Genomic DNA, 15,020 nt, shown 5'->3' on the forward strand with positions numbered 1-15,020 from the left:
TGCTTAGCTTCAAAGTGAGGCAGGGGCCAGCCTCCTCAGCCCATGTTACCCAATAAACATGTCAACCTTATAAGACCGCTTAGAAAAACAAGCCGGCTGTTTTGTTTTTTTGAAGCTAAGCAGGGTTGGTCCCGGTTACTGCATGGATGGGCGTCCGAATGGGCATCCAATGAATTTATTTATTTTTAAATGGTGCTACTGTCAATCCATGAAAGTTTTGCACTAAGAGACCATTTTTTGCCTTTTGCTGAATTGCATTCTGGTATTTGTAGTGTCCCAGTCAATAATAAAAAAATGATATGTTTACAGCAACAGTGAGTTTCCCATTCCTGCAGTAACTGGGATGAACCCTAGTCCCATTAGGATATGGTGCCTAATGAATGATTCCACCTTAGGAGACCACTTAGAGAACAATGGCCTATCGATCCCTCCTCGCTTTGAAGCCAAGCAGTGTCAGTCCCGGTTACTGCATGGATGGAAGACAGTCCACAGTCCCAAATGTTATGTGTTTTCCTAGTTTTAAATATCTCATAACACACAGCATTCACATTATTTTCTGTGAAACCGTATTTTGTTAAATCATACTACTCTCAGTCCTTGAAAGTGTTGGTGCCTTTTGCTGAATTGCATTCTGGTATTTGTAGTCTCACAGTCAAGAGGTGGAGAATAATGCCACAATTGTCCACTTTTTGACTAATATAGTTCTATAAACATTTATATATTTGAGTGAAACTATGGTATATGTACTTTTCAATTAGCTTTATAAAGCAGAGTATAGTTGAAAGCCAGACATGGGGGTGAGGAGGGTAAAAATGAGAGGGCAAGTAAATCATGAGAATTTGCACATGATGTGGCAACAAAGTTTGCAATCCTGGACACTGGTGCAGTTATTTCCCCCTGATAGTGGCTGCTTTCAGGGTATCAGTAAAGGAGAGATCTGGGAGGACGGCTAACTATTTTCAGAGGGTGGATGCATCCCCTTGTTTTTTTTTTAGGTTGGCAGTCTTGCTTAAGTATTTGGCTACCAGGATTTCACTCAGGTTGTAATGTTACCAGTGCAGACGCTTACCCACATGACCACAAGCACTTTTTTCAGATTTGGATTTTGTTTTCCATGGAATATTTCTCTACAGATTGCTGGGTTCATTACTTTTTTTAAAAGTTGAGTGTAATGTTGTCCTGCACACTTTCTTTTAAGGAGAAGGCCAATTGAACTATGTTTGTATATTTCACTTTAAAATATATGGTCACTTAATGCACACATATTCATAGGTGCCAGCTTTTGCTTTTCGCTATGGAGGCAAAAGTACCCGGACATATGTTATCCTTGCAGCTGTTCATTTTTAACCCTTTGCCATGCTCCTTAAATGTGGTTAGTGGGTATTGTGCGATATATCGCAATAGTCACCAAGAGACCATCCATAAAAATGGGGCATGTAGCACGCTGCTTAATCAAAGTGTGTTATCCTCAGCAAATGATGTAATCTCACTGCCTATTGATTAAAAACATTATGAGTTCTCAAAGCCTGCAATCTTTTATACATACTCAAAAAAAATAAAGGTACGTTTACAACTATAGTGGGTTTCCCATCCATGAATTAACTGGGACCAACCCTGCTTAGCAACAAAGCGCCCAAGCCCCATCAGGGCATGTTGCATAATACATTAGTCCACCTTACAAGACCACTTCGAGCAGCATGGTCTTAGTGGGCCCGATCCTTCCTTCCTCTGAAGCTAAACAGGGTTGGTCCTGGTTACTGCATGGATGGGAGACAGTCCGCATTCCCAAATTCTGCTGTGTGTTTTTCTAGTTTTATATATCTCGGAACACACAGCATCAGCATTATTTGTTTAAACCGTGCTACTGTCAGTCCTTGTTTTGCATTCAGAGACCATTTCATTGCATTTTGCTGAATTGCACTCTGGTATTTGTAGTCTCCCCTTCAAGACGTGGGGAATAATGACAGAATTGTACACTTTTTGGTTAACATAGTTTTATAAGGATGTATATATTTGAGTGACACTATGATATGTGTACTTTTCAAGTTAGCTTTAGAAAACAGAGGATTGTTGAAAGCCAGACATGGGGGTGAGGAGGGCAAATAATGAGAGGACAAGTAAGGCATGAGTATTTGCCCATGATGTGGCAAGAGAGTTTGCAATCCTGGACAATGGTGCAGTTTTTCCCCCCTGATTGTGGCTGCTTTTCAGGGAACCAGTAAAGGACAGATGTGGCTGGACAGTGTAACTTTTTTTTCAGAGGACGGACGCAACCATGCAAACCCTTATCCTTGTTTTTTGAGGTTGGCAAGCTTGCCCAAGTATTTAGCTACCAGGATTTTACTCAGGTCGTCATGTTCCTGTTGCAGACGCTTACCCACAAGAACAAAGCACTTGTCTGAGATTGGGAATTTTGATTTCCATGGAATATTTCACTACAAGATTGCTGGGTTTAAAAGGTGAGCCCCTTTTATACTTCGCCAGCATATTTATTAGAAGATTTCCCCTCTCAGATTATTTTTCTGGTGTTCATTACTTTTTCCATTGCTATTTTGTCTTGCACACTTTCTTCTAAGGAGAAGGTCAATTGAACTACATTTGTATATTTCACTTTAACATATATGGTCCCTTACTCTGCGTACATTCATGGGTGCCAGCTTTTTTCTTTTCGCTAAAGGGGAAAAAATACCTGGGGATAGGTTTTTCTTGCAGCTGCTCATTTTTTACCCTTTTCCATGCTGCTTAAATATGGTTAGTTGTGGTTGTGCAATGTATCACAACAGTCACCAAGAGATCAGCCATAAAAAAGGGGCTTGTAGCACACTGCTTAACCAAAGTGTGGGATCCTTGGCAAATAATGTCATCTCACTGCACATACCTAAAAATATTGTGAGTTCTCAATAGCTGCAATCTTTTAAACATAACAAATGTCAGAACAGAACAAAATCAGTTTTTGATTGATGAACATCTTTGAGGGATGGGTTGAAAGTGGTTTGGTAGTGTTCGCCCGTGCCCACCAGCCATGGCCAATCATTTTAGGACAGAAATGAAAAGCCTTAGACCCAGCAATGCATCAGGAGAGATATAACTAACGTTTTGAGTACAGGGCTACCTCACTTTCCACCAAATAAAAAATAACACCTTCTGAAATGATTTACGCCAACCAACAAAAGATTTCCTTTGAGCGCTTTGTGCCAAACTCGTTTCTCATTTGGCGAAAATCCATCCAGCAGTTTGGGCTGTGCGTTTGAGCAAACATTTGACTTTTTCCTTATGGGAAAAACAAGGCAATATATCAAAAATACATACCTTTCATTACCCTTTATATCGTTTGACTGTAACACAGATTTAAACAAAATGTTGCAGTTCTAAGTGGCCCAGGCCAGACATCTTGTTTGTAAAATGTTGTGCTGATCCGTCCAATGGCTCAAAAGTTATCCAACATAGACGTTTTGCATAACTATGGATGATAGCTTTCACCTTCATCATCAGTACAGTAAGCTCATATGACTTATTATTCTTTCACATTTTCAGGTGGAAGGGTTTTCTGAAGCCATTTTAAACCCACTATAACTTTGCTGCTGTTGCTAAACATGCCTAAAGACTCCAACCACAGGGCTGTCAGAATATATGTGTTGGTGATCCCTAATAAGTATGAAACCAAGTAAACAGTTTGAGAACTGTCGTTTTTGGGATGATTAAACTACATTTAAAATAGCATTACCTTTAAGGCAAAGACATGTTTCTGGAACACACAGCTTGCATTTGGGCTATTTGGCATACCCACAATGCTTTGTTCATGTGGGTCTGTTTTGGAAATGCAGTTAAACCGATGGCTACTAAGTGGTGCAGTGGCAAATGTGTCTTGGCTCAAATGACGCATTCTTCTTTCACATTTGAGCTGGAAGGATTTTCTTTTCAAACCATTTTAAACCCACCATAACTTTGCAGCTAAAAATAAAACTGTAAGGATCACACACGCACTGGGATGAGGAAGAGGGGCTGTGACGAGGAAGACTTAGAACATGCTATTATTCAATTTATTATATCACACATACATCATTATATATTTTTTATTTTACATTTATCTTTACTGTAGTATATTGTTCTCTTTTTCTTTTAATCAATTATATGTTTTTAAATTGTTTTTATAATATGCATAAATGAAATAATATCACATAATAAATTATAAAATGATAACGATAACATAAATAAACTATAGAGATATCAACAAACATGATAATGTGAACAAATAACAAAGCAAGACATTCAAATCATTGCAATAAGATACCGGCATAGTGTCTAGATTGGTAAATAAGGGGGTTGGAATTACAATTTGGGATAGATATCTATAATTGGAATACAGCAATCAGCAATTTAGTGATATAGGTTGCTATGGGAAGTTGCACTATATTCATATTTCTGTTAAAAAATCACCATGTGATACTCTTCCAGAAAAGAGCCATAAAAGAGGTATTTTGGATTGTGAACGAGTGTTGTTTCTGACATGTGATCATCACCCATCAGTTCATGAGGATGCAAATTGTGTACGGTATAGATGCCAATTTAGGCCACTAGCCTCAGCATGACCAATACACTGAAACTGTCTGTATTTTCGAAGGAATAAAAGCAACCAAATTATCTTCTTCAATCTGAAGACCGGCAGTGTGGCTTTCACCTTTGTAAAGTTGACACATTATTTATTTATTTGGATTTGTAAAGCGTGCAGCAGCCCAAGGGCATCGTGGCACATGTTACATACAAATCTTAGTTACATATACATGGTTATACAGGAATGTTACAGGTAAGGCGATAATGTACATATTTACAGGACAGTTTCGAGTATAGTTACATTTTACAGTGCAAGGAGTGAGATCTTTAGTATCCTACGGAATGTAGGGAGTGAGATCTCCACTCTGATGTCTGAGGGTAATGCATTCCAGGATTTGGCAGCAATTTATGGGAAGCCTAGGCCACCAGCTTTAGCTCTATTGATCCGTGGGATGTGGAGTTGGTTGGTGTATTGTGTCCTGGTGGGGCGTGAAGATGATGATTTGGAGATAGTTTCAGATAGGTATGAAGGTGCAAAGAAATTGAGGCATTTGTGTTTGAGAGTAAGGGTTTTGAGGGTGATACACTCCTTGATCGGGAGCCACTGAGCTAATTGTCTTGCCTGGGAAATATGCTCTCTTCTAGGGATGCATATGGCGGCCCGGAGAGCATTGTTCTGAGTGACTTGTAGCCTGTTTAGGTTTTTTGCCAATGTGCCTGCCAGGAGGGCATTGCAATTGTCTAGTTTGGCTCCAATGGTTGCTCTAGCTATTAATATGCTTTTGGGTTTGGATAGGTATGGTTTTATGGCGTTAATTAATTTGGTGGTGTGCGCGGAGGAGGACGTGATCGCGCTAACTTGTCTGGTCATGGTTAATGAGGAGTCTAGGTATACTTCCAGTGTCTTAACGGCTGTAGATACTGGGATAATAGAGTCGTCAATGGTAAAGTTGGCGTATAATTTATCAAGTTTGGTTAGGGTGTTCTTTAGGCCTAGTATCATGATTTCTCTCTTGTCCCATTGAGGCAGAGGCCATTTACTGCCACCCAAGCCTGGATGGTGGAGTAGATCTTATGCAGTGCCATGGTGTCTTCGTAGTATGAGCCTGAGAGGGGTATAAGTACTTGTGTATTTTCACCGTAATTAGTATATGCAATGCCAAGTGAGTCCAGCTTGTCGAAGAGGGGGGCTTCGTGAACAAGTTGCATAGTGTGGGAGCTGTGCAAGGTCCCTCAGAGATGCCGCAGTTAATTGTCGTGGATGTAGCGTTTGCTATGTCTGAGAAGACTTTCATGGCTCTTCCTTCGAGGAAGGAAGTGATCCATTGCGCTGCTTCTTTTGAGAAGTTAGCCGAGAGTGTAAGGTGTGATGTGAGAGTCTTGTGGTCAACCAGATCGAAAGCGGCTGAGAGATCTAGGAGAAGCAGTAAGGCTGGCTTGCTTTTTTCCATAATTTGGGTGATCTGGTTCTTTAGATACACCAGAGCTGTTTGAGTGCTGTGACCTTTCCGGAACCCTGATTGCCTGGTCCCTAAGATGGAGTGGGTTTCCAGGAAGTGTTGGATTTGGCTATGAGCGGCTTTGTCCAGTAATTTCAGGAGGAATGGCACTGTGGTTATCGGTCTGTAGTTGTTTGGTTGTAGAGGGTCGAGAGTTGTTTTTTTAGGAGTGGGCGGACTCAGGCCTCTTTGACACTGGCTGGGAAAATGCCTTATTTGAAAGACACATTGATGAAAGCTGTAAAAAGCGGAGCTAGGCAGTCTGCACAGTCCTTTATGAGCTTAGGTGGGCATATGTCCCCTTTGCAGGGGGAGGGTTTGAGCTTTTTGAGTAAGTTAATATCTTCTTGTTCAGTGACGTCCCTGAAGGAGAACTCAGGTTTGGTGGAGTCGGTTGAGACGGGAGTAGAATTGGTAGGGTTGGACCCAGTTTGCGGTAGTAGGGCTTTGCAGTGGTCCTTAATTTTCTTTTGAAGGAGGTCAATTTTGTGTAGCATGGCAGCTTGGTTACTAGCGCACCATGCTTCGTCTTTGACTAGTTCATCAGGTGTATTGGGTGGGGGGATTAGCTCATTGAAAATTGAGAAGATTTCTTTAGAGTGCGATTTGGCATTAGAGTTGCGAGTGTTGAAGGCGTTGGCTTTAGCTGAGGTGATAACTGTTTTGTATTGGTGGGAGATTAGGTTGAACTCGTTTTTGGCACTGTCACTGGGGTTGGTTTGCCAATTTTTCAGGGCTACTCTTTTACATGAGCGCAAAGACTGAAGTTCGTCAGTGAACCAAGAGTTGGAGTGTGGGGATTTCTTATCTTTTTTCCATTCGAGTGGTGCTATTTCGTTAATGGCATTAGTAATAATGGCCTTGTAGGTTTCTGCTAGGGTGTTGGGGTCATTGGCGAAGGGGTGTGCTATTTCGGGGCTGTTGAGGTAGGGGCGCAAGTTTTCCTCATTGAGCTTCTAGAGCTTCTCACTTGCACAGCAGTAGCAGGGGTGAGAGTTTTGTGGCATTTTGTGAAAATGTTTCTATTTTTTTTTGTCTTTGGTAGCTGCACCATTCTCTAATATCAACAGGGAACCCTCAAACTGCTGTCTGCCACCCAGTTTCTGAAATGTGTCTTGTGGCAAATATAAAATATACCACTTTTCATTTCACTCCCAGCACAAGTTCTTTGCGATTAGGATTTTAGGATGTGGTCTCTCAGCTGACTATAACCTGTATTAGAGTAACTGGACCTCATTACGAGGTTGGTGCTAGTCATGGCACTATTAGCACCATGACTAGGACCAATAACGGGACTGTGTCCGCCCTCGTTCAATGGGGACTTACCGGTCCAGTCCGACCTTGGCGGGACCGGTAAGTCCCCATTGTAAAAGCCATTCCCCATTCCCATTTGAGCCGCCATAGGGCTCAATGGGAAGGGGGAAGGCGTCGATAACGTTACCGCAAATGCGATACCGTTATTGACCCCGGTATCCCTTAACGGGTCCCGTCCATAACATCTGGTAAAACCAGGCGTTAAGGGAGGGACCCACTAAGGGACCTCGGAATAGGGCACAAAGGGATTACCGGCACCAGTGTCATTACCGGTGCCGGATATCCCTTTGCGCCCACCTCAGAATGAGGCCCATTGTGTTTAAAGCAATTGCGTCAGAAATATTCCAGTTTTGAAGAGCTCGAGGGAGAAGCACAGGCTTACATTTGTACAAAAATGGCCCAGCAGGGCAAACATCTTTTTATGAAACTACTGAAGCAATATTTACACACTGGGTGAGCTGTACCAAAATCAAATTGACCCTCTGCAAATAAATAAAAGAGTACTTTCCACTTGTCATAGCTCCCATCATGTAGCTCTGCTGCAAAATCCAACTTTGCGTACCTGTGACAACAAGACAAACCTTTTCTGGCTTTTGATCAGCAAGAGATTCAAAGAGAACAAAACATTTCGTAAAGGTTTGAAATATGGCTTCCTTAGAAAGCAGAACATTGGTCTGAACAGGTTCAAGGGCAGACTCTTCAAAAATTGTTTCTGGACCAAAGAATGTATGTACAATTTCCAGCTCATCTACAGTATCAGAAGTCAGTACCTTGTTCAAGAGTCCAAGTGAAAGATCTGAAAAGTATAAATCAGTAAGAAGTTATCACATGTATTGTAATTGGTTATTTATAACGCACTTAATACCCAGAGGTTTCTAAGCGTGCACCCTTGGATCGAACCTGTGTTGCACTGCAACACCTTCTTTTAAGGCGAGTGAGTTGCCCCTGAGCTACCCTCCCGCGAGGGTGACGTGAAGCTAGCATACTGATATGATGTAACTCGCTTGTATATTGATCTTTGGCTAAGCATTGTAAACAGTTGACCCATACACAGGTGCATTCTCGTACTTCACACTGATCCATGAGTGGAAGCTTTTTATCTTCTTATTTTTGCCATGGGTAGTGTGAGACAGAGCAATTAAAGACCTTAGAAATGTGCATGTCTGTTAATGTACAGTGCACCTCGACTAACATGTCCACTGCAGCACATGCTCTCTGGAACATTTTGAAACCCTCTATCCACTTCTTTTCATATCACCCACTCTTTAACTGTTTCTGTTTCAGTAGCATTGCTCTCTCTTTCTTCATATCCTCCGACAAATTCGGAAAAGCCAAAGATACAATACATTGTTGGTGGTAGCTTTCTTCATTAAAAAAACAAAAAAGAAACACTCAATCTGAGAAGTGTGCAACCACTTGCCACCAAAGATTTTGCAAACATGTTGAGAAGTTGCCCTTGTCTTTGATTGACAATTCTGTGAGAACTCAATGATACATTTTCTCAATCATTTCATGATTTAGAACTAAATAAACAACTTTTTTGAGAGAAATAGTTGTCTGAATTAGATTTTCATGTTGATTTTTCTGCCTAAATCGTGCGGAAAAAGATAAAAGTCTGTTTTCCCATTTTCCATAAGTTTGAAAAAACCTATGCTCAAACATTCTTTCGAACCCTGATTCTTTTGTCATATATCCCTACAACTACATACATTTTAAGCTGTTGCACAGTATCAAATTGTTTTCTAGAACTTTCTTTCCTTGATTTTTTCTTTTCTTCACTTTGTTCAGCTACTTTGAGTTACATGAGGTCGCAATAATATCTAAACCACTGGTGGCTTCAATAACAGGTTCTTTAAGTCCGCTGATGCATTCATTTCAATCAGGCTTTTCAAAATAGTTATTGGTAAAGATTTCAGAAAATGGACGATTGTTTTCTGAGCTTGAAGTTGGATTAAAACTTCCCTGAAAATAGCACTCGCGCCTCTTTGAACTTTCTTGCTGCTTTTTTGTTGGCATGTTTGCTGTTCGGCCTAACAAATATAAAGCAAAGGAAAGGAATACAAAAGAATTAGGAATGAAAAAAGTATTATTCATTGTGCTTCTACTCCTAACAAAATTACCCTGAGTGACTTATCACAAAGGTCCGGTTGTACATTTATAGATTACTAAAATATACTACTTCTAATTCTCGCTTCGCAATGCACTTTTCAGCTACGTCTACAAAACTGGAAAACCCCTACCAAAAGGAGCATTAATAATATTCTCAGATAGCTATTATTCATGGGTGTATATTTTTATAATGGACAACTTGTCATGTACAAATAACAACCCAAATGTGTAACTGCACTAACAAATATTCCAAGGTTATCCAGGCTTGCCTACAGCCACACATACGATTAACAGTATTGATATATTTCATGAGCACTGTAAATATATTCAATAGTTTAGCTTGCCTACGCCTTCATTTTGCTGGAAATGTCTCTGACAAGAACACTGAACAGGCCTTTAAACAATTAAGAGACAGACTAATAAGATAGTGGTATTAAATCACGTGCAGAAAAATGAAACAGAAGTAATTTCCAAAAGCAGAACATTCTCACCCAAATGGGTCTGAGAGGACAATTGACACACAATGGGGGTCATTACGACCATGGCGCTAAGGGGTTAACGGCGCCGTAAAAGGCTGCGGCACCGTTAACCCCTTAGCGCCTTACTACGAGGTCCGCTTGCGGGACCCGAGCTGAACGGCTGGTCTGGACCAGCCGTTAAAGTAGGGACCCGCAAAGGGACCGTGATGGCAATTACGGTACCGCAATTTGCGGTACCGTAATAGCCGCCTTCCCCATTCCCATTGAGCCCTATGGGGCAAAAATCCGAATGGAGAAGGGCCATGGAGAAAGGGGGAATTACCGCCCCGCCAACCTTGGAATGGGGTGGAAATTCCCCCTTTCTCCATGGAGGACTCCGGCATGGACCATGGTGCCAATAGCACCATGGTGTAGCGCCGGAGTCCTAATGAGGGCCAATGTAATAAAGATTAGGGACTGGTCAAGCAAACAAGGGTCATAACTGCAGCACTCGGAATATCATTTGGAGGAAGAATCCATATAACAAAGTGAGCACCACTCATTCTCGATCCATGATTTTTCATGCTATCAGAATGATATCAAACTCAAGATTCATAGTCTCAACAGACAATGGCCCTCATTACAACTCAGGCGGTGGACCATGGTGCTACTAGCACCATGGTCCATGCCGGATTCCGCCATGGTGGATGGCGGAATTACCACCCCATTCCAAGGTGAGTGGGGCGGTAATTCCCCATTCACCATTTGCCCTTCCCCATTCCCATTTTTGCCCCATAGGGCATAATGGGGATGGGAAAGACGCTAATTACGGCACCGTAAATTACGGTGCCGTAATTAGCAACAAGGTCACTTAGCGCCTTGGACTTTAACGCCTGCAAAAAGCAGGCGTTAAAGTGTGAATCAGGCGTTAAGGGTTAACGGCGCCGACGGCGCTGTTAAACCCTTAACGCCTGACTTGTAATGAGGGCCAATACATCTATGACCCTTAATGCAATTTTAAAGCGCAGACATGGCACTCACTGAACCACACATCTATGTGCTCAAACCAGCTATCTGGCCATTGTGTGAAGCAAAACTTAATGACGACTTATATACCTCAGCTGTAAGCAGAAAAAACACTCAGAACAATAATACACAGTAAGCAGTCAGAGTTTCATTGTGCCAACCATGGAATGCACAATTTCTATCTTTCTAATGACAAAATACAAGTACCTAGTTTGCCAGTGTTGTTTTCAACTCCTACATTGCTCTAAACAACACGGCCTTCTTCTATATGTTCACATCTTTCTCCCAAAGCATGACACCCACTTAAACATCTCTTGCTCTCCCATTGGGCATAACCATTTACTGAACCATAATGTTACTCCCAAACAACACTACCAAGTGAGTGTAGTCTTCAAAGAAGTCTGTCTCCCCTCCATGACAACATGAATTACTTACACATATACAACCCCACTCAAAAGGAAAAGTTGGTACCTAAGCATTTGATGCTCCATGGTAAACTCAATTGTCATAGGATCCTGCTCCTCCTGTTTGAGGGCCACCAGTGCATGTGAACAATGCATTCATCGAGGCCTCATTACCAGCATTATAGATTCCACAATCATTCAGTAACTGCCAAATGGAATAGTATCACCGCCCATTTCAGCATTAGGTCACTGAAGTATGCAAGAACAGTGTTGTCATGTTTATTGTAAATAGGGCATTCATATCCCCACTATTTAAAGAACTCCTCAATGGCAAGAATGCACCTATTAGCAAACAGATAAACACTAACAAAACATTATGACCAACTTATCTCACGCCAACTTTCCGCCAATAAATCTTTTCAAATGTAATTTCGAGTTATGAAACAGAAATACCACACCATATTAATTAAGAACCATGTCACTATTCTTGAGAGAAAAACAATGACAATATTTCATTAAAAGTAGATATATCAAAGCTACCTTTCACATGATGCTATTATACTCTAGCCGTAGCCAAATCTACAAGCTAGCACTAAACAATGATGTCAAACCAGCACAATGTTTTATTCCTTTAAATGGGAATGGAAAATTGTATTATAGGGACAAAGGGTCTAATTACTGGGCCTACTATGGGAATCGTATGTCCAACACTGTTTTCTTGAAAAAGGGCAAGAGGCTGCACAGATTCCAAGCTGACATCATAAGAAGGATAGTGGCTGTACATATACATAGATATGGCAGAGTCATTATCAACCCATCTTTCTCATAACTTCATTCTATGTTTAATTCACTATTCACAATGCCCCTTTGCCATGCCCTCTACTTTGTGGTAGAATCTCCATACTATCTCTCAATGTAGTGTATCTCCACTGCAATTGTGGTTTGTGGTTATCTTTCCTTCTCCTATTTGCCTCCATTCTCTTTCTTCCTCTCTATTGTGAATTGTAACCGTTCATCACAATCTCAGTTATGTTGCCCCTCTTACACTGATTGACATTATCTTAGCCTAATTCATTTATACCATCTCTTACTCCACTTAATAATCTGTCTCTTCTTTCTTTCTGTCATTCATAATCCTTTGTGATCTATCTCTCTGTTCATCATCACATGCATTTGCTTCTCTTATTGACTCCATCCTTCCTACTAATTGCTTTCAGTTTCTATTTCCATTCCAATGTCTCTGTTCTGTTCTCTAGCTTCCTCTAGTCGTGTTATCTCTCAATTACATGTGCACTGCCGATCCATTTCTTCACAAATTCTCCTATTGTTGAACCTTTTCTTCTCACTACCTCCCTTCTGGCTCAGATGTTTGCAAATGTAATTTATTCTGGATCATTTTCCTTCTGCATTTGCTCTCTCTTTCATGTCAGTTGCACGCAGCTTGCATTTTTTAAAATAATGAAAAAACACAAAAAAAGTTGCTCGCTATAAACTGTAGAGGAAACAAACATCTACCTATAAACAGACACGCACACACACTAGCATGCACATAGAAATACTGATGCAATCTCCCTTTGTTAATTAAATCTATCCTCCGGAATGTTATATTTCATATCTATCATTGTAATTACTGCCTTGCACCTCACTGATTGACACAGCAAATAAACAGAACTCATAGGCATCTGTCACATGATGTAATATTTTTATTCTTAATCAATACAGATATGAATCTATCTGATAACGAACACTGGAAACATAACACTGCAGTGCACAGAAAACTATTAATTGTGTTCTGCTGTCCTGTCCATTGTCGATACCATTTTAAAAGATTACTTATACTTGACAAAAGATTTCTTAATGAGGTCCATTTTCCCATAATGCTAATTATGGGCCTCATTACAATTTCAAAAAACTGGTGGTAATTCTGTCACCAACACATTTTGTTTTGTGCCGTAGTGAAATTACTGCCATTTTTATAGCTCCGCTGAACTACAGGTTTTACCTCAAAGTGGAGGATTTTCCTTCTGAAGGTAAAAAATCATCGGAATGATCACAGCGGAATTACCACTCCTGGTAGTGCCACTGAATTTCCCATGCAGTCATAGTGACTCCAAGAAGTGGGATTCTCACCACCCTACCACCACTTGTAATCCCATGTTAAACCCGGAGGATTAATTCAGCACATTTACCACCAAATTACTACCAAACTCGTATTGAAGTCCAAAGACTAACCATGTGTGATATATATATATATATATATATATATATATATATATATATATATATATATATATATATATATATAATCAAGGAAACAGGCAGGAGAATCCTTCTTCTGCCTGCAAGCAGTGGCACTCTCTCTGATAGATTCAATGATATACTCCGACTCCCACAGGCTTTAATTCATTTCCTTTATTGACTTAGGGTGGACATAACGGACAACAAACAACAATGTGGTTCACCTGAGGGGGCTTTGTCAGATTGTGTAAACAAAATTTGCAAACACCTATTTGTATTATCTTCAGTGTCCCTCTTTAGTTTTGATACCCTGAGTCAGCCCCATGGACTTTTAACATGGGTGATGCAGCCCGTCATGTTGGACCTTGTTCATACTGTACTTGGAGACATTGGCGTTGTAAGGATATTTGGCATGTTACAGCACAGAGTACAGCACTACTGCACAGGTAGTAAACAGCACAGAGTACAGCACTACTACACAGGTAGCAAACAGCACAGAGTACAGCACTACTGCACAGGTAGCACATTTTTTTTTTGCAGCACCACCACAAGGGTGCGGTGCATTGCTATATGTGTTACCAGATTAACAAGGAAAGACAGGCCATTCAGTCAAAAACGATTTTAACATATAAGATGCAAATCTATTTTTACAGTTAAAAGCACATGTGCACACCCAAAAATGCACACTATTTTTCACCTGAAATGCCTATGGTGCGAGAGACACATTTGAAAATAATAACTAACCTTACTGACAACTAACATGACTAATGAAACCTAATCCACTAATAAAAATGTGTCTCCACTGCAGAATTAGGCCTATTCTGAAAGTGAACTTTTAAACGCACATTTTTTTTCTGTTCTCTCTGCTGCCCTGTCCACATAACTACAGGAAATCAGTTGGTTACAAAGTATTACTATAAAAATGAGCCATTGTGTAGAGAAGGAGGAGATGGCGTGATTAATTCTGATTGGAGCAGCGTCATAGCAAGTATCATGCTAGAGGGAGTGATCAGGCTTCTGCTGGGGGGTTTTTGAGAAAGGAGAAAGGGAGTCGAGATTGGGGAGAGCTGAAAGAAGGACCTTTCCACTGGCTGAGGCGTTCCTATCTGCAAAAGCTGAGAATTCCAGGCAATGACCCCGGTTTGAGAAGGCAAGCGTTCCTTTTTACTGGAGTTAATCTTCAAGGGAGCCACATTCACAAAGAGAACAGCCAAAGAGAACAACTAAAAAGATAAGGTAATTACAGAAGTGTGGGGGCTGAGTGTGTATGGTAATATGCAGTCAGTGTAGGATTCCTGTGCATGCTTTAATCAAATGCTAATGTTGCAATTTGAGTTCTGTTCTCCGCCACTCTCTTTGCAGTGTGTCATAGACAAAGCTGTTACTGTGCTGTTTTAGTTATTTCTGTAAAGAGTGAGATC

The sequence above is a fragment of the Ambystoma mexicanum genome, chromosome 5q (assembly GCF_040938575.1).
Source record: "Ambystoma mexicanum isolate Mex_15411 chromosome 5q, UKY_AmexF1_1, whole genome shotgun sequence".
NCBI classification, from domain to species: domain Eukaryota; kingdom Metazoa; phylum Chordata; class Amphibia; order Caudata; family Ambystomatidae; genus Ambystoma; species Ambystoma mexicanum.